This window comes from Nelusetta ayraudi, unplaced genomic scaffold (genome assembly GCF_046127955.1).
Source record: "Nelusetta ayraudi isolate G7.1 ecotype Tasmania unplaced genomic scaffold, CSIRO-AGI_Nayr_v1 ptg000001l, whole genome shotgun sequence".
In the NCBI taxonomy this organism is placed as follows: domain Eukaryota; kingdom Metazoa; phylum Chordata; class Actinopteri; order Tetraodontiformes; family Monacanthidae; genus Nelusetta; species Nelusetta ayraudi.
Window position 1 is genome coordinate 1,112,945 of NW_027466051.1, and position 20,086 is coordinate 1,133,030.

The 20,086-nt window shown below is 46.3% G+C and overlaps 1 protein-coding gene across 1 annotated transcript in view; it reads left to right on the top strand.

The window, feature by feature from the left end:
* naaladl2 (N-acetylated alpha-linked acidic dipeptidase like 2) overlaps window positions 1–20,086 on the top strand; it is a 258,758-nt gene that overhangs the window by 19,694 nt on the left and 218,978 nt on the right. The window contains exon 2 of the mRNA XM_076019958.1: window positions 16,297–16,340. The gene's annotated coding sequence lies outside the window, so the exon portion shown is untranslated. The remainder of the gene's footprint in view (window positions 1–16,296; window positions 16,341–20,086) is intronic.

A 20,086-nucleotide genomic window follows, 5' to 3' on the forward strand; every position in this document is an offset into this window, starting at 1 on the left:
AGGGGAGGGGCTCTCAGTCCCCAACTGAGAGACCATTTTACTCCTTTGACACTCGCAATTACCTGCTGCTGCTGAGACACACACTCACACACACACACATACAAGCGTATACAGCAAACAGGGGACTCTTGTCTTTCACGATTTAAGTGGGGAATTGATAATGTGGTTATTTAGCAAATAAAACAAATAAATAGAAACATTAAGTCAGAAGCTTTTTGTCAGAAAATTACTTTGAAACGAAGGGAAAACAAACTAGTGAACAAAGGACAGAAATCATTCATGATCAGGGCAAAATAGGGCGGAGCCTCTTGAGCGAGTCCACCAATCAGCAGCAGACATTTCAGTAGAGCTTAGAATGATTTTGTTACTAGTACTGTTGACTTGTATCAAAACACTGTCCTGGCAGAGGCAGAATCGTTGCCTCTGAGGTTTTGCTGCCAGCCAACACATAACACCAGCAGGACATGGAGGCTAACAGCGGTACTTCGCAAATATCCTTAAAACTAAAGCTGTTGCTTGAGGTCACAAGACACTCACAGCGGTCATACATGTTTTCAAATATTGCTGTGGGCGACTATTCACCTCACCAGCTGAGTCGAGGCTCCACCAGGCCTGTGGTCCATTTTTCTGTTTGTTCCACTCTGACTGTTGTGGTCCTCGACGCTTCAGCAGTCGCTCGGCAGTAGCTCAGCATTTTTTTTTTTTAATTTCTCCCGACACTGTTTTGCTGTACAGCGGCCACCAGCTGCGAAACCAGGAAGACTTTTGCATTGCATGCCGCTCCGTCCGTCCAGCTCTCTCTGAGGTTTCTCTTTTGCCACTGAGAACCAAAATGTCTGCAGCTCTTTGTTCGCCCATGGTACAGTTTCATAAGCATTTCAGGTTTTAATACGTGAAAATGTAAAAATCCTCACGCTGGGCATTTAGTAATGGTGGTTTTGGTTTCCGTGAAAGACTTCCACTAGGCTTTCGTCAAAACTCTTGTCCAATCTGTGCCCTGCTCTGTGCTACGTCACCATTATGATAACTGCTCGGCCCGCTTGGAACCCCAAAGGAGGCGCGGACCATAATGGTAAGGGTTGGAACCGTATTGGTGTCAACCGACCGAATGCCGACAAACCGAGCCTAGGCGCCAATGGAAAGAATGCTCTATGACTTGTTTCTGCTGTCTGACATCAGTCACATCAGCTCATTTACTGGCACCAGTTTACTGCGAGCAAACATGGCACTCCCACTGTTACTTTGATTGTCTTGTTGGATTGTTGGTTCAATTCAAAGGCTGATCATTCACTTGACATTGTTCTGGAATATAGACTTGGCCTTTTTCATTATTTATTCATTCACTATTGTCACGTTGAACCCAACAATGAGAATCAAAAGACAAAATTATTTCATAGTATTTACATCCATTTATCTGATTCTTGATAAACGGATCAACAGTCAGAAGGTTCATCAGGTGGATCAGCTCTTGAAAGACAGGACAGGAAAGGTCAAGAGTGGAAACAGACCTCAGCTATGTTCTCACAATTATAAAGTTGTAAATTGGACCAATTACACATTATTAATCTGTGGGATGAATCGGCTGTAGAGGAAGAGAACATCCGGAAAAAGCCAGCCACCGTGTAGACAAACATCAGGTTGACAACAGTCATCAGGAGCACAAACAGCAAGAGGCTGGTGGGCCGCGCCCACCATGTTTGACTGACAGCCAAAGACACTAGACAACAAACATGAAGACAGAAGAACAATAAAAGCTGAGAATTCAGCTCAGTATCTCTCAGGCGACTTCAGTCACACTTTCATCAACTCAGCTGAAGTATCGGAATTGTAGTAATCCGTGAAGAAAAACACTGAGACCGAGGCAGGTTGACAGTTTACTCCAAACAGGAGAGCACACCACACATACACTTCAAGATGGCTGATCCAACAACCAGGTTCAAACAATGGGTTCACCTATATACATGCTTTGTCTCAATTCAGGGTCTGCATCCTTGAAGTACGCATTTTGAAAGGAAGTTGCGTCATAGCACTGCGCGAAGGCTTGTCCCAATTCCCAAGGGTGCTTAGGACGCTCAAAATGCGTACTCGGAAATACGCACTCGTTTTAGCCGATTCCAAGGATGCACCGCTACTATCCTTCGCGTACTTATGTATCCCATGATGCTTTGCGTGCTGCTGCAAAGCATCGTAGGATCCTGGAAAGTCATCTTAAATTAGCGACATGTACTGGCAAAGACACGACATATAAGTTTAAGTATTGAAGTTTCACATAAAGTATCCAGTTTATAATGTAGGATTTTACTTATTTGATCATCCAATGGCATCGTTAGATGGTAAACCAATGGTTAGCTTGATACTATAAAAACGTCACTTCCGGGGTTGGCCAGCCGGAGGGAACGGCGGTGACTAAACACGGAAATAAGCCAAAGGCTAGACCGTCCCGAGTGGTTACCGGGGAGGCGGGGTTTGGTCCATCCTTCTAGGCTGGGTACTCGAAGAACGCTTCCTTCAGACGGAGGACACTCGGTCTGAAGGGCGCAGACCCTGAATTGAGACACAGCAATAGTGTGTGTATGGGGGAAGGCTTCCACCTAGTGGGCAGGTGAGAATATCACATACGAAAGAGCTTACATGGAATATCACACCCTTCCCCCCCGATGAAGACAGACTGGAGATGGGGTTGAGCATCGCCTTGAAAACCAAATTCATCGCAATCTAGGGTACAAAGCGATCCAGAGGGCGGGACTCTCGAGCAGACCTCCGAAGCACTGGGGGTGTAGGGGAAACAGCCACCGGTACTCTGATTGGGGAAGGCAAGGACTCCTCTCGGGGGACCCCCAGTCTTGATGGGCTAAATGCCGCCTTCGACGGACCTGGGCAGGGCTCGAAAAGGTTCAGGGCAGGGGCGGTAAGCGGACCCGGGACCTTAGAATTCTCAATGGAGATGTCGGGGCATGAGCCCTCGGCTTCCCAGGTGGTTGAGGGGAGCGATGGCGTACATGGTCCACATGTCTTCTGACCCGCTGACCACTTCCGAGCAGCACTGTGCATGACACCGGACCTGTCACACTCTCCACAGTGCCTGGAATCCAGGTGGGCCCAGCACTGAAGTTTTTGGTGTTTAAGTCAGTCTTCGGCTGACTTAAACACCTGCCCAAGTGAGAACATTACATACAAAAGAGCTTGCATGGAATATCACACGAATCAACCCAAAATCCAACATGCTGAGTAGAGATTGTCTGGACTCTGTGGAGGAGTTCCACGTTTCCAGAGATGCTGTAGAAGATCAGAAGACCTCTCTTGCTCCAGCTTCTTCTGAAGCTCTTTTACTCGCCTCACTTCTGTTCGTTGCATGGATCTGACCTGTTGCTACACCTCAGAGCGTCTTTTCTCAAGCAGACGGATCATCTGGATGAAGATGTCCTCACTGTCCTTCATTGCTTTATCAGCAGAGCCGTCAAATGACTCCCCCTCCTTCTGAAGCACCTTCAGGTCTTTTTCTCTGTGCTGGATCTTCTGCCTGGTGTCCTACATCTATCTTTGCCTCTCAGTCCTCCCTTCTTCTGCTGCTGCTGAATTCTGTGGTCTATGTGATCTTGATGTCCATCCACAGAGCAGAGATAACAGACAGTCTGCTGATCAGTGCGGCAGAACATCTTCATCATGTAATCGTGACATGGGCAGATGTTCTCCTGGAGCTGCTGGGTGGGTTCCACCAGCTTGTGTCTCTGAAATGTTGAAGACTGACAATGACGCTGAATGTGAGAGTTTTTTGAGATATTTGAGAGATTTTTGAGATATTTGAGAGATTTTTGACACCAAGAGTGACCAAGGAGGAAAAAAGAATCTTGTTAATTTTCAGAGATTCTGGCATTAGTGGCATCACCTGCCCTATGTGACATCACACAGGCATTGACGATGATTATCGGCATGAAAATAAAAAAAATAAAAAAACTTGTTGGATTTTAAACAGGCTCCACCCCTCTGAGAAATGACCTTGTGTGACCTCGGGCTCCAAATTTCAATGCGGCCATGAATGCTGCGACAAGCTGTTTCGGGAGATGCTAGTATGCTTCCCCGCTGACTTGAGTGTCCTCTGGCGCCCTCTATTGGACAAGGCACTGTCCTGCACTTGTTTTTCCGTGTCATTTTCAGACTTTTCTCCCTGTATTTGCTGCACTGTTTGATGCTTTCTTCATCTTTGTTTTCATCTCAATCTTCATCTTCATCCCCATCTTATCTTAATCAAGATCTTCATCTCCATATTTATCTCCAGCTTCATCTCTATCTCCATCTCCATCTTTATCTTCATCTTCATCTCAATATCCATCTTTATGTCCATCTCCATCTTCATCTCTATCTTCATCTCCATCTTCATCTCAATCTCCATCTCAATATCCATCTTTATGTTCATCTCCATCTTCATCTCCATCTTCATCTCAATCTCCATCTCAATATCCATCTTTATGTCCATCTCCATCTTCATCTCTATCTTTATCTCCATCTGCATCTCCATCCCCATCTCTGTCTCCATCTTCATCTCCATCTTTATCTCCATCTTCATCTCAATCTCCATCTTCATCTCCATCCCCATCTCTGTCTCCATCTTCATCTCCATCTTTATCTCCATCTTCTTCTCAATCTCCATCTTTATCGTCATCTTCATCTCCATTTCCATCTTTATCTTCATCTTCATCTTCATCACAATCTCAATCTCCAACTCCATCTCCATCTCCATCTTTTTCTCCATCTCCATCTCAATGTCCAACTTCATCTCAATCTCCATCTTCATCATTTGAAGTGTTTTGAAGACTTTGCCTTTATTTTTTCTCCATCGCATTTGTTTCCCCTTTCATATCTCGCCGCCGCTGCACTTTGTGTGTGTGTAACTGCAGGCAGGAGTTGGAAGTTGTTAAAAAGAAAAGTGGGGAAAAAAGTGAAAAGCTGGGGACGGAAACATGCAATAGAATATCTGATTACTCAGAAAACGTACTTTCTGAAAAAAAAAAATCTATTTGATCTATTTTTCCCTTTAGTTGATTTTTTTTAAGCTTTTTCAAATATGAAGAAAGAAAATGACATGAATTTTATTTTTATTCCTCCATCTGTTGCAAAATAACTTTGAGAGAGAAGCGAAACTCGAAGCTGGGACGACGACAACGCGATACAAAATGATTGTTTGTCTCAAATCACTTTGACGTCGCCATGTCAGCGAAAAAAAGAAAAAAACAAACCTTCACAGTTTTCCAGTTGGTGGAAAAGAAAGGTTTTTTTTTTTTCTAAATGGCCGGCAATTCCCTGCTGATCATCCGGAAAGCAAATGTTGCGTCGTGTCGTAGGACTTTTTATTTTTGAAGGAGTGATATATATATATATGTATATACATATATCTATGTCAAATATATATTGTGGGCTTTCTTCCACAATATAGCTGCTGCGGCTGCTGCTGCTGCTGCTGCTGCTGCTGTGTCTGAGTAACGTCCACAAGTTGTGAACGTCAGGACTTTTGGCGTTCACAACTCCTGGACATTCAGCAGCAGCTGCTGGTGATGCTGCTGCTGCTGCTGCTGCTGCTTTTGTTGCTGCTGCTGCTGCTGCTGCTGCTGCTGCCGCTACTGCTACTGCTACTGCTGCTGCTGGGCTATCTGGAACAAAGGGACGGTGATATTTAACATCCTTTGATGCGACACAACCTCTTTTTCTGCCGCCTGCCGTTTCGCACAAAGCTGCCGTCCTTTGTTGCGAGACAAGGGAGGTTGAAATCAGGTTTATCCTGCTTTAAGCCCACCAGCCTCCACCTCCTCCTCCTCCTCCTTCCTCTTCCCCCCGCTCCTCCTCCCACTCTGCAAGCTGGGCCTCCTGCCAGCAGCCACCTCTCAGCGGGCTTCCTCTCCATATGGCCGAGATGTTCCGCCATCATTACACGACCGTTTAACGCGTCTAATTGTTCAACATTTGACACCACGGCGAGACGGTTAGCGGCGAGTTATTCCCGTGGAAGATGAAGAAGAAGAAGAAGAAGAAGAAGAAGAGATGTCGCCACTGCTCGCCATCATTACGCATGGTAGTGAATGAATGATGGTAGGTCATAGTTTCTAGACCAGGCATGGACAAACTACGGTCCGGGGGGCCATATGTGGCCCTTGAAGCTTTTTTGATCCGGCCCACTGAACTTTAATAAATTATATTAATAGTAAGTGAGTCCTAAAATATCTGCATTTCCATTTGATTTTCTGTGTTTTAAGAGTCATTTCAATAAAGAGGGGCTTAATATCGTTGGGCTTCAAAGACACAGAGTTTGTTAAAACTTTGCTTCTGTTCATTTTCAATTGACCAAAACACTCCATCCGTCTGCTCCTACTCTTCCCCCCATCAAATTGTATGATGTGTGTGTGTGTATATATATATATATGTATATATATATATATGTATATATATATATATATATATATATATATATATATATATATATGTATATGTATATATATATATATATATATATATGTATATATATATATATATATATATATATATATATAACACAGCCATCCGTCACCTTCCTCTCAACTTCACCCAGATTTAATCCCATCATTGCCGCCATCAGCCTTTTCTTCCTGATCTTCCTCCCTGCCTATCCACCTCTCCGTCACCTCGCTAAATCCTCCTCCGTCCTGCAGCCGACCAGCAGTTTTCCGTGTCAGCTGCAGGTAACGAGTCAATGCTAAAGGCTAATCTTCTCCTCCTCCTCTCCCTCCTACTCCTCTTCTTCTCCCTCCTCCTCTACTTCCTCTTCCTTCTCCCCTCCTACTTCACCTCCTCCTCGTCCACCTCCTCTTTCTCTCCATCCGACTCCTCCTCCACCTCCTCCTCCTTCCCTCCCTCCCTCCCTTCCTCCTCTTCCTCTTCCCCCAACACCTCCTTGTCCCCCTTGTCCTGTTCTTCCTCCTCCACCCACTCCTCCTCTTTTTCCCTCACCACCTCCTTCTCCTCCTTGTCCTGTTCTTCCTCCTCCACCTCCTCCTCTCCTCCAGACCTGGCCACTCCATTAGCGTCCTGTGCTGCAGTCCGTGACCTTTGGGACCTTCTCGGTGATTCTGTGAGGTGATGGATGTGTCCAGGTAGCTCTGTTTAATCATAGTGGGAGAGTCGTGATGGAGGATTTACTGCCTGGAAGTGGCGCCGTGGTGCACAATGTCCAGCAGGCTCATGTGGCACCCAGACTGCAGTCGTGAGGTTTTCAGGTGTGGGAGGGTCAGGCGTCAGGGGTCGGGGGGTCGCGGGACTCAGCCAGGTATCACAGGAAGTTGAACGGCCTCTTCTGTTTACGGCAACATTTTTTATGAGATTAAAAATATAAATATATATATAAATAAATAAAGTGTTTTCAACTAACTTTAGTTATTATTATGACTATGTTCACATGGTCGTCAGTGAACCCTACAAGATTTTGAAAAATGTTTCCATCTTCCCTGAAAACTTTTTTTCCTTCACGTTCCCTAAACTTCCTTCTCGCAGTGGTGGAGCTTTTCTTGGTTTCTCAACAGCAGAACAAGGTCTTGACCTGGTTTCTGGAATCACAATCTCACCAGATTAAGAAAAAAAAAAAAATGCATTGATGACGTAATTTAATTGCTCTCAGCTGTATCAGGAGTTGACCCAATTGCTGATTCACTTATGGATGAACGAGTCAACGCATGCATGAATGAATGGATGAATGTTTATTTCGGTACATTTGAAAGACTGATTCCTCAGCCGGCCTGTGAGCTGAAGAGTGTATTTAGAAGGTAATGCTTATATATTATATGACTTCCCCTTTTACCTGGCAAAACTGTACTCAACCCAACAAATACAACAGACCAAAATGCAAGAGTTTGAAAATGAATTGTGTAGAATAAACCCTTAAACTCTGATCACAACAATAGAAAGAACAGTGCACAAATCTAAACACAAGATCTGTACAAATTAATTGTACAAAATTAGTCAACTTTTTATCACGTAACAAGAAATTGGTTTTTGACATTTTCTTTGTTTGGAGTGGCACATTATTCAATAGTTTCAGATATTTACCTCTCTGACAGATACACAGGGATTTTTTTTTTTTTTCATTTTTCAAATCATTATCGAACTAATCGAATGATGAAATGTCGCTCTAAATGCAAAAAAAGATGGAAAGCGACTTCAAGTTATGATTCCTTCAATTTAACTCAATCATCATGACCAAAAAATCTTTCTCATTGTCTCAATCTTTCTCAAATCTCATTGGACTCCAAGACACCTCCCACCTGACTGCGACAAGAGATTTGAGGGTCAAGTCTTGAAAATAAGGAGGAAGACGAGGGAGGCTCCTGCTGGGAAAACGTGTCAGGAAGTCGGAGCCACTCGGTTTGTGTGGAAATGCCACGACTGCTGGAAAGGTCCTGCGGAGCATCAATCACCTTCTAGGTGCAGCGGCTGCAGTGGCGGTGGCGCTTTTTAGGGAATGAGAGCTTGTGCCAGGCTCCAGAGGCAATCAGCGCTGCCGCCGTACGGGGTCACCACCGAGCGCCGAGGTCAGAGGTCAACGGGAGACACGCAGGACATTTAGCTTTAAAAAAGAAATAAAGAAAGAAAAACGCCCTCACAACCTTGGATTTGTCTTCAGCTGCCATCACCTCGCCTTTTAAAAAGACGCTTGTGGAGGTCGCACAAAAAGTCGCTACTGTGAAAAGAAACCACCCGACACCGAAATTAAAATATATATATATATATATAGCAAATGGTGACATTTCTTTATCGTAATTGATCTTTGTGCTAAACTACACCTCCGCCCCAGCAAGAATTCAGGTCGAAAACCTTGGTCGTTGTTTTTTTTTGCTGCTTTGCTAGCAGTTTTCTGGAGATATGAATCATCCTCTGTTGCTGCCCCCCGTCTAATCAGCGGCACACTGATGATGTTACATTTTTGGACTGCTCTGATCAGATCGCAGGTGTCATCATTGGTACTTGGTTCCAGATGCCGCCACAGTGCAAGCCGAGGTGTCATTCTTTTCAGACCATGAGGATGTTTTTTTTTCATTTATGTATTTTCATTCTCTCCAACCAATCAGAACGCCGCCACCTGATGTGATCATCCTACCTCCTCCTCTGTGATTGGCCGAGGTCTTTAAAAAGCCGGTTTCTTTGATTTCATGCGGCCTTTGAATTTATACATATATATATATATATATATATATATATATATATATATATATATATGTATATATATATATATAAATGAGATGCAAATGTTTTCAGGTCCCCCGAGAGTTCATCGACAAATTACTGTTGTGTGACTTTGCAAGAAGAAGTGAAAAAGTGTTTTACTGCAGGCGTGTGTGTGTGTGTGTGTGTGTGTGTGTGTGTGTGTGTGTGTGTGTGTGTGTGTGTGTGTGCGTCTGTTGTCAGCCTGATTAACAAAGAGTCGTCAGAGGTGAATTGTGTCGAGTAAACAACAAGATGAGGAGTTTTGTGTTTCTGATTTCACATTCAGCAGCAGCAGCTGATAAAATGTGTGTGTGTGTGTGTGTGTGCGCGTGTGTGTGAGTCTATATGCCCTCTGTTTATCGGCCGCATCTTAGCGGCAGGTCGGCCTTTTTTTTTTTTTTACGGGAGGCGGAGAAGAGTAAATCTCGTTTGTTTTCCCCGTCATTAAAGGGGCTCAATCCTGATCCAAGGGCTTTAATTTCCGCCACAGATTTAACGGTGGGGGGGAAAAAAAACGAGCCGGTTGGTGCTCGTTGTTACGCGAGTCACATGACCACCAGCCAGTGTGACTGAGCTACGTGATGAAGGGTCACCAGGTGGCACTGACCCCCTGATCCACACCTGAAGCTGCAGGAAGACTCTGGAGATTATTACTATTAGTGGTAGTATTAGTATTAGGAGTAGGAGTAGCAGTAGGAGTAGAAGAAGAAGTAGTAGTGGTAGCTGCTGTTTGAGATTTAATATCTGCCCCAGTTTTATTAGACACTGCGGCTCAGCTTTAAACTCTCCCTGCGTCCCAGACGGACAATTTTCCTCTGACTCACTGCTGCTCACTGCTGAGTCCATCATGCAGGAGATTCGGCGGCAGCGGCGCTCCGACTCAGATTGAGCGCTTCTGTGTCAGGTGACAAAAAAATTCAATTAAAAACCTTCCGCCAACACAAACTGCCAAACCTCCGACCTTCCCGAGCCGCTCTTAAAGGCCTCACCGCTGTTCAACCGTCGTCTGCTTTGTGCGTCAGCCACCACCGTTTACCTCGACTGCGGCGGCGTGAAAAATGGGTGTTTTGAGAGAACATGGTGCCGTTAAAATTAATGAGCGGCAGTGAGTGAAGCAATCAGATGAGTCAGTGGCCGGGCGACTGCGGCCTTCATAAACACCAACAGAGATGAGGAGGGAGGGGGCGAAGGGGGGAAATGGTTCCCGCCTGCCTCGTTGTGGTCAGTTAATGGTGGACGAGCGGTGGCGGCGGCGGGGGGAGCCAGGTCACAGCCTGGAAGATCAAACCAGACCCAGCAAGTGGACGGAGGGGACACTGTGCGCGTGTGAGTGTGCGCGCATGTGTGAGAACTGGAAGGAAGTTTCCACGAGCACGGCGAGCATGAAGTCGGAGATGGAGCCAAACACGTAGTGTGAAGAGGAGAAAGAGCAGGAGGAGGAGGAAGAAGAAGAGCAGGAGGAAGAGCAGGAGGAGGAGGAAGAGCAGGAGGAAGAGCAGGACGAAGAAGAGGAGGAGGAAGGGCAGGAGGAGGAGGAAGAGCAGGAGGAAGAGGAAGAGCAGGAGGAAGAGGAGGAGGAGGAAGGGGAAGAGGAGGAGGAAGAGCAGGAGGAGGAGGAAGAAGAAGAGCAGGAGGAGGAGGAAGAGGAGGAGGAGGAAGAGCAGGAGGAGGAGGAAGAGCAGGAGGAGGAGGAAGGGGAAGAGCAGGAGGAAGAGGAGTAGCAGGAGGAAGAGTAGGAGGAGGAAGAGCAGGAGGAGGAGGAAGGGGAAGAGCAGGAGGAAGGGGAAGAGCAGGAGGAGGAGTAGCAGGAGGAAGAGTAGGAGGAGGAAGAGCAGGAGGAGGAGGAAGAAGAAGAGCAGGAGGAAGAGCAGGAGGAGGAGGAAGAGCAGGACGAAGAAGAGGATGAGGAAGGGCAGGAGGAGGAGGAAGAGCAGGAGGAAGAGGAAGAGCAGGAGGAAGAGGAGGAGGAGGAAGGGGAAGAGGAGGAGGAAGAAGAAGAGCAGGAGGAGGAGGAAGAGCAGGAGGTAGAGCAGGAGGAGGAGGAAGAGGAGGAGGAGGAAGAGCAGGAGGAGGAGGAGGAGGAAGAGCAGGAGGAGGAGGAAGAGCAGGAGGAGGAGGAGGAGGAAGAGCAGGAAGAGCAGGAAGAGCAGGAGGAGGAGGAAGGGGAAGAGCAGGAGGAGGAGGAGGAGTAGCAGGAGGAAGAGTAGGAGGAGGAAGAGCAGGAGGAGGAGGAAGGGGAAGAGCAGGAGGAAGAGGAGGAGGAGGAAGAGCAGGAGGAGGAAGGCAGGTCACGTTGCGAGCCACTGCTCCAATCCACTGAAGGCCACCTGACTTCCACACAGCTTCTCATTGGATAACTTCTTTCAGAGCGCCCTTTTTTAAAACCGCCCTAACTCAGCCTCTTCCTCTGCTCCCTTTGCCAGCTAACATGCAAGCGTGCGTAAGTCGATCAAACCGTTTTTGTGTTATCACTCACCCTGCCGCCATTCGCCTGCATGTGCTCACATTCACGCCAAGGAGAAGGAGCACTTCATCTACGCCCCGGAGTTGCCACAAAGCTCTGAGCCACTCTTGCTGTCAAAGCTCGCGGCTAACCGGTGAAAAGGTTCTCCCGTTCTTTCCATCATTGACCGGCCAATCACTACGTGGGCAAACGATTTTGAGCTCTCCTTTGCCCACGACGTCGCTGCCTCGGTCAGTGCTTTGCGCGAGGAGTTGTTGCTCTTTTTCTGGATTGCTCCGGGCGAAAGCGGTGGCCACCCCATTGCCACCCGGCTTCCCTCGAGGACGCCTTGATCCTGCACAGAACACTGGGAAATGCAGTTCCCATCATCTTGTAGAGGAGGAGGATGATTCATTTAATCTATCAAACTCATGAAGAGATGGAAACGGGACACAAAGGAACTGAATCCAACTAGTGTAAACTTGGAATAGAGGGTGGTCTTTTGAACTCCAAGAGCCAATGAAAAGGCTGTTCCAACACTATGGATCTTCCTACGCTATATGTATGTGGTGTCGGGTTTATTGCTGAGAAAGAAATAAAACAACAACCAACAATGAAATGAAAGAACAACATGGAGAAATAAAAACCGTGTGGTCTTTCGTATGGTGGATACCTTTGGAAAGTTAGGAAACAGTTGGGGAAGATGCAATGTTTCAGGGCACTTCAGCATGTCTAAGTATATATCAACCTATCAAAGCATGCATACATGTGTATATATATATATATATATATATATATATATATATATATATATATATATATATATGTATATATATATATATATATATATATATATATATGTATATATATATATATATGTATGCATGCTTTGATAGGTTGATATATACTTGATAGGTTGTATATACAAAAATCCGGGCAAGGCAGCGTTTTCAAATAAAATGCACCCTGAGGAGCATTTTTGAAAAAGTGTGGTTTTGGTCTGTGAGGTTTCAGTGAAAACAGCGGCTTCGTGTAAACTCAAGGCCGAACTGCATAAATATTTGTGCCCATATTCGTGTATGCGGCCCCTAAGAGTCTTGGAAAGCTCTCCTACTGTGATTTACACGTGGGGGTGGGTCTCACCTAGAGTGTGTGTTTTACGGCTCCTCGATCTCAAGTGAGATAGCATTGTCTTGAGGGGGAGTGCAGCGGTCATTCACGTTTCGCCTCGAGTAACCACATAGTGGTTGAACAGAAAGCCCTATTGCAATAAAAATCCAAGTCTCGCACAAAGAATATTCGGTCCAGATGTGGCACTACAATCTCAAGCCCCCCCTTCTACCTTCGTGCTGCCCTGTCAAACAATCTCAGGTGGTAGGCAGGTAATGACATTAACCTGGTTAAAATCTTGCTGTCTTGCTGTGCTCCGATTTTAATGACAGATTTGTTGTGGATACAGAGATGTCCTTTTAGACGTCATCCGTGAGGTCCATCCATCCCGCAGATCTGAACTGTCACCTACCTGTCATCATCGCTGATCTTGCCATGTAAATGTGCAGTTCATCAGTTAGCAGGCATTCACACCAGCCATTGGTGTTTTCTTTCTCATTTGCATCTCCTTTTCACACTCCATCAATTTGTGACCCAAATGGCTATGGCTATAGCATCCACCAATACCCCAGCATTGCTAACTAAGCTTTTGCGGGGACGGACCATGCATGTATTATTAAGACTGGATGCCAAACCGGTATATAGTGGTGCGGCCATTCTTTTGGCTCCTTAAGCACTGCAGCCCAAACCCCATATGGCAATAAATGTCCACAATACAAAACAACGCCCTTAAAACTGCTAATAGACGTCTGCGGCCTGAAACGCAGTTCAAAACAATTCTTTCCATTTTAGATTTGATACGTGTTTTGCTGATTTATTTTCTGGATATTCCCAAACTTTAGAAACTTTGGGTTGGAGTTTTGGAGTCTTGTCTTCTGTCTCTTACACAATGGTTTGTTTGTTCTTCTTCTGTTTCTTCGTGGATTGCAAACAACGAGCGACACTTCCCTCAGGACTCTGATTTTTATCATTCAGCAATTTACAATAACAGTAACATGACCCATGAATGTTTAAATTTCCCGTCAATGTCATAATGTATGTCGTCTAATTGTTGCAGCCGTAGCTTCAACCCATTTGGTGTTGCTTCCCATATATACTGAAAAAAAAAAAATGTTGCGCTGACCAAGGCTCTGGATCCTGTTACTACAACTGCAGGCTGCTTTTTGGGCTTCCACCTGATGATCTCATTTGCCTACTATCCCCATGCTCACAACTCAGAGGTTCCTTTATACGAGAGAAACCTCTGGTCCACTCCAAAGACTCCTGGGCATCAGACTGGACAGCAATCTCACGCAGCTTCTCTGCCACTGAATCATTTGAGAGAAACAATGAAGTGCAATGCAGTACAGCTGTCCCAAAAGAGATTTACTTTCTCCGCTCGGTCATCTGAATCCTTAATATTAAGGCTTCTTGACATCGCGGCAGCAGTTAATAGTCTGGCTAAAATGGTAACATTGGACAAAGGGTGCACCTGAGACTTCGGTCTCCAAAAAAACAAAACAACAAACCTATTCTGATCTTTTTTTTGTATTTATGTGTTCACCAATGCAACTCCATGAGTTTGGGGGCATCCTTCTATAACCTATAATCTATAATTCTGCTTCTCTTCACTTCTCTCCTCCTACATTTGATGACGCATTTAAGGAAAAGGTGAAGAAAATTATAAAGAAATAGCAGTGAAAAATCACATTCAACAAGATTTAAAAAACAAAATCAAACTGAAGTCTGAGGAGACTGCAGGTGTGATCTGATGGGAACTAAACAACTTCGAAGCCCCACCCAGCTGGAAGGAAAGCCATCTGATTGGTCAGCTGGGACTTACATCTAGTTTGTCCTTTTTGTGGAATGAAGTTGAACACTTAATGAAAATAATTACATTCAGAGGCGTTCTAGACAAGATGTTTGTGTTGTGTCCTCTTTGCTGCAGTCTGCACTGTTACACCTGGAGCACCTGAAACACCTGGAACATCTGGAGCACCTTGAAGACCTAGAACACATGAAACAGCTGAAACAACTAGAACACCAGAAACACCTTGGCGACCTGGAACACATGGGACAGCTGGAACAGCTGGAAGACTTGAAACACTTGGTACACCTGAAACACCTTGGAGACCTGGGACACATGGAGCACCTGAAACACTCGAACCACCTGAAGCAGCCGGAGAACCTGAAGCAGCTGTAAAACCCAGGAACCCAGAAACATCTGGAACACGTGGAAGACCTTGAAGACCAGGAGCACCTGCCACTGAACCTGTGCAGACTCACCCCTCCACCCCCTTCTCGGCCACATGAAAGCTCCGTCGCTGCACCTTCGAGAGGGACTCATTACTGCTGCAACAGCCCCGCAGTGACCATGAATAATCAGACCTGTTGCCTGGGAGCCGAGAAGAAAGGAAGAAAGAGAGAGGGAGAGAAAGAAAGAAAAAAAGAGGGTAAATTGGGGCGGAGCTCCAGCCGCAGGTGGGGAGGCGAGCGCTCGGTCCGTCTCATCTCCCACATGAAAGCCGAGTGCTTTTGTTCTGCCCTCGTTCTCCGCAGCACCTCGCCCACGCCTTCCTTTAAATCTGCCCCCCTCCTCTCCCTCCTCTTCCTCTTCCTTCTCCTCCTTCTCCTCTTCCTTTTCCACTTCTTCTTGTTGTAGTTACAACGCTGATATTTTCGTTATGGCCCTGCACTCTGGACAGACAAAAAAACAAACAAACTCGCTTCTCACTTTTTTATCTTCTCAGGGTGTTTTTTTTCACAGTTTTTATCTCACAGTGTTGTTCTTTTTTTGGAGGTAAGGTATCTCGCTGCAATCGTACCAATTGGAGAATAAAATCACCCTCGGTGTTGGTGGGTGTTATGTTGGAGTAGCGCCGCTGAAAATGGGATAGTTCTTCCGTCCTGTGTCTTTACAGATGATGATGATGATGATGATGACGATAATAATGATGATGATGATGATGATGATGACGATGATGACGATGATGAAGCTCAAGTCATCTTGGGCCTGACAAAACAAAACAAAAAAAAATTCAAAGATTTACAAAAGCAATCTCCAGATTTTTTTAGGAAGTAACATTCTAGCATTGTGCAAATGCTAAGGGGTCACGAGGGTCCAGACACTCTGACCTCTCCCCAATGTCTGCTGTCCGTTTTCAGAGGGACAGGAGGGGCTGCTGCTGTTGAAGTTTGCAGCTCCTCAACCTCATCTTCCTCCTCCTCCTCCTCCTCCACCTCTTCCTCTTCTTTCTCCACCTCCTCGTCTCCCTCTTCCTCTTCTCCTCCTCCTCCCCCTCTTCCTCCTCGCCTTTCTCCTACTTTTCTTCCAGGAGCGATGAAGTAGTTTTGTAAAATATGCTAACTACTCTACATCTCCACCTCTCCTCCGGCTCGCTCCCTCGCCCCACTCGGCTTCAAACGCCTTGCGCAAAAGCAAAAAAAAAAGCCAAAAAGCATAAGAAAAGTCCAACCCCACGTGTTCAATAATGCAAGATGTCCACATTTCCAATGGCTTCTCTCCTTTCTTTCCTCCGCAGGTCACTGGGAAGGCGGGAAACCCTGCAGCAGCAGCACGCCGGCCGTGAGTACCCTCTCTCTCTCTCTCTCTCTCTCCCTCTCTCTCTCTCTCTCTATCCCTCTCTCTCTCTCCCTCTTGATGTGTGTTTTGCTTGTTGTTGTTTTGAGGCTTGTGGCCCGGATGGAAGGTCTCCGTGCTAAAGGTGCTTGATAGCATTTGATGCTAAAAAGCGGAACCTTTTTTTTCACACTTTCAAATAATAAATTCTGGTCCACGATGGATCTGAAGATCAACAAATCTTTCTTTTAAAAAAAAAACAACCAACAATGTCAATACCTGTCCGCTAAGTGTGCTGCTTGGGATCCTTTGTTGTCTTCTGGAAACGTCAACCTCAAGGTTGGTTTGCAAAGCACTGGTGACCTGATCACTGTAAGGCTTTTTTGGAGCATTTTCAGAATTTTCAGAGCAGCACGTGGTGGAAGGTCGAGGCGAACCTGGACTTAAGCAGGAGGCTCTAAACACAGGGCTAATTCTGCGTTTTCTGAAAGGAAAAGGCCCTGTGGCTGAACAGGATGAAAGAAATGAAAAAAAGTGGAGCTCAAAATGGAAGCTGAAGGTTCAACACATGACCTTGAGTGTCCTTGGTGGCAGGAAACAGCGTCGTCAGCGGTCTAACGTGATTGGACACGGACTGGATTCTCCCGCCACCGAGGACTTTCACTCCAGTGTGTGTGTGTGTGTGTGTGAGAGAGAGAGAGAGAGAGGTCACTGGCAGCTCTGTCGAAGACTTGAGTGCACTGCAGTGGGGCTCAAATTCTCCTCCAAGTTAAGCCGGCCCGTGATCAGTTATCCTGAGCAGCCTGACCTGCAGCTTAGCCCCACTAATCAAACTGGCTTAACTGGAGAGTCTCACTGGGAGGATGTACGGAGCCAGAGGAAGTCCAGAGGGGAATTCTCTCTCGTTTTTTAAAGGGGGAAAGATCATCCTAATTCAAGACTAGAAATATGCCAACAAGTTGTAGAATCATAAATATTCAAAAATGCTGCAATTGATTTTCTGCTGAATTTGATTTGCTGCTGAATGACACAATGTTAATATCTGTATATTTAAAATACTTTTTCTCTGTGCCAAACCCCTTTTGGCACTGCCCCTGATGGATGGATGGATGAAGGGATGGAAGGATGGGTACTGTAAGGAAAAGTGAGGGAGGGCCCCTGCTGTTCACAGTCTTGTTCATGAACTCAGATGATGTCATCGGTGGCTGGCGGTTCATTGGCTGAACTGTGTGTGGACGGTGACCCTCAAACCCTCCAACCCCTGCTGGACTGAGATGGAACTGCACTCCACTCCAGTGTCATCAGTCATCTCTGGGGGGGGACACGCCATTCACTGTGTCTTTCAATTACTGCTTTCACCCCCCACCCCACCCCCTCCTCAACACCATTGGCCGCCACATTTCTCACGGATACAAACTATCGTAGAGAGTTTTCAGTGATACTTCAGGTTGCGAGGAAGAACATAATTTTTGAAAAAAAAAAAAAAAAAAATAGAAAATCTCATCTTCAAGACAAAAGTTGAGTTGACTTTTTTCCAATTTTCACCAAAATAATCAAAAGCACACACAGCCAGGTGCTGTCCATCGACAACCGTGATTCCCACAGCATTTTTGTGCCAACGTGACTCCGCCTGCTGGCTAGCCTCCTCTCCTACACTCATGCTCGGTCCGGCATTCACACACACACACACACACACACACACACACACACACACACACAGACACACTCATGTGTGTTCATTCAGGCGTGGCCCAGGTGCTCCGCTAAGCTGCTTGGCAGCCGCCGTATCTCCTCCGGCCACACGGCGGAGCGTCCGGCCAAGTGTGTCCCTCCTGGCTCGCAGTAGCTCTCATTCACTTCTTCCGGTGGAGGAAGGAAGGGGCTGGTGACTGCGGGGGTGAGGGGGTTGAACCATGAACTGTACATCAAAAATGGGCGGAGTCATGGTGATGTCACTCCTCTGGTTTACACCTTTGGCTTCTCGTGCATTTAAAAAAAAAACAAAAAACGGGAGATTCTATATTTGGATAAAAGTGGGCTGGGCAACAAGAGGAGAGCAGTGATTGGAGCATGAGTGCAGCATGTGACCACCCTGCCCAACACCCACCTGCTGTCTAGCTGACTGCACTTGTGCTGTGTCTCAATTCACGGTCTGCACCCTTCAGACCGAGTGTCCTCCGTCTGAAGGAAGCGTTCCCAGCCTAGAAGGATGGACCAAACCCCGCCTCCCCAGTAACCACTCGGGACGGTCTAGCCTTCGGCTTATTTCCTTGTTTCGTCACCGCCGTTCCCTCCGGCTGGCCAACCCCGGAAGTGACATTTTTATAGTATCAAGCTAACCATTGGTTCACCATCGACGATGCCGTTGGATGATCAAATAAGTAAAATGCTACGTTAAAAACTGGATACTTTATGTGAAACTTCAATACTTAAATGTGTATGTCGTGTCTTTGCCAGTACATGCCGCTAATTTAAGCTGACTTTCCAGGATCCCACGGGGCTTTGCAGCAGCACGCAAAGCATCATGGGATACATAAGTACGCGAAGGATAGTAGCGGTGCATCCTTGGAATCGGCTAAAACGAGTGCGTATTTCCGAGTACGCATTTTGAGCGTCCTAAGCACCCTCAGGAATTGGGACAAGCCTTCGCGCAGTGCTGTGACGCAACTTCCTCTCAAAATGCGTACTTCAAGGATGCAGACCCTGAATTGAGACACAGCATCGGTAACTAAACTGTAGCCCTGCCCACAACTTTATGCCCTTTTCCTTTTTTTTTTTTTTTATTCAAAATGAGATTAAATCAGAGAAAAATGGACATTGGAGCTGATTGGCTGAATTCTGTAACTGTCAATTCAGACCAACAGCGATACTGTAACCCGTTTGTAATGGCATGAATTCAGGACTCTGCCTCCTTTATTGACATCTCGTCACTTTTTTATAGCGTCTTTACAACTGACTTTGGCGGCCCCTGCTGGCCAAACCATATAATGCTATTCTTTTTTTTTCAGAGACTTCCTGTTGTTTTTCAAACTCCGTCCACTTTCTCATACAGCCAGCTAATGGCTGCTGCTGTTCTATGTCAATATCCATGCAGCTGTGTACGAAGGAGGAGTGGGGGTTCGAGATGTTTTTTTTTTTTTTTTTTTGCTTTGCCGAGAAAAAAATAATAATATAAAAGCGTGGAGCGGTGGAATTTGCCCAGTCCCACTCCCCACTCCCACCACACACATTTATTTGCTGACTCATGAAAATTTCATCAGCCCCTCTGTCCATTGTTAGCCGAAGAAGGCGGCCGACTGGAAGACCCCTGGGTGGATGGGGGGATGGTTTGGGGGTGTTGGGGGGGTTGGGGGGGGGTTGGTGGTGGTTGGGGGGGCGGTACAACTGCGATTGGCCGGTGAAAGGCGAAAGCTGTGGTCCTTGGAGGCCCTGGGCTGGCGCGGCCCTGAAGAGCCTGCAGCTCCGCCCGCCTGCTGGCCGTCGAGGTCTCGGCCCCAAAACAACCGCTTTCATCTTTCCGGCGGCGTCCTGAGGAGAAAGAAGATGCTGGGCAAACACTGCGCCCTCTGGGGAGGAAGGAGGGATTTACCAACAGCCCAGTTTACTCCCATACCCCCCCCCCGCTCCCTCCACCAGACCCTCTCCCTTTCTTTCTTCCTTTCTTTCTTTCTTTCTCTCTTTCTTTTCTTTTTTACTTTTAAAGAAAGATATTTCCTTCTTTCTTTCCCTCTTTTCTTTCTTTTCTTTCTTTC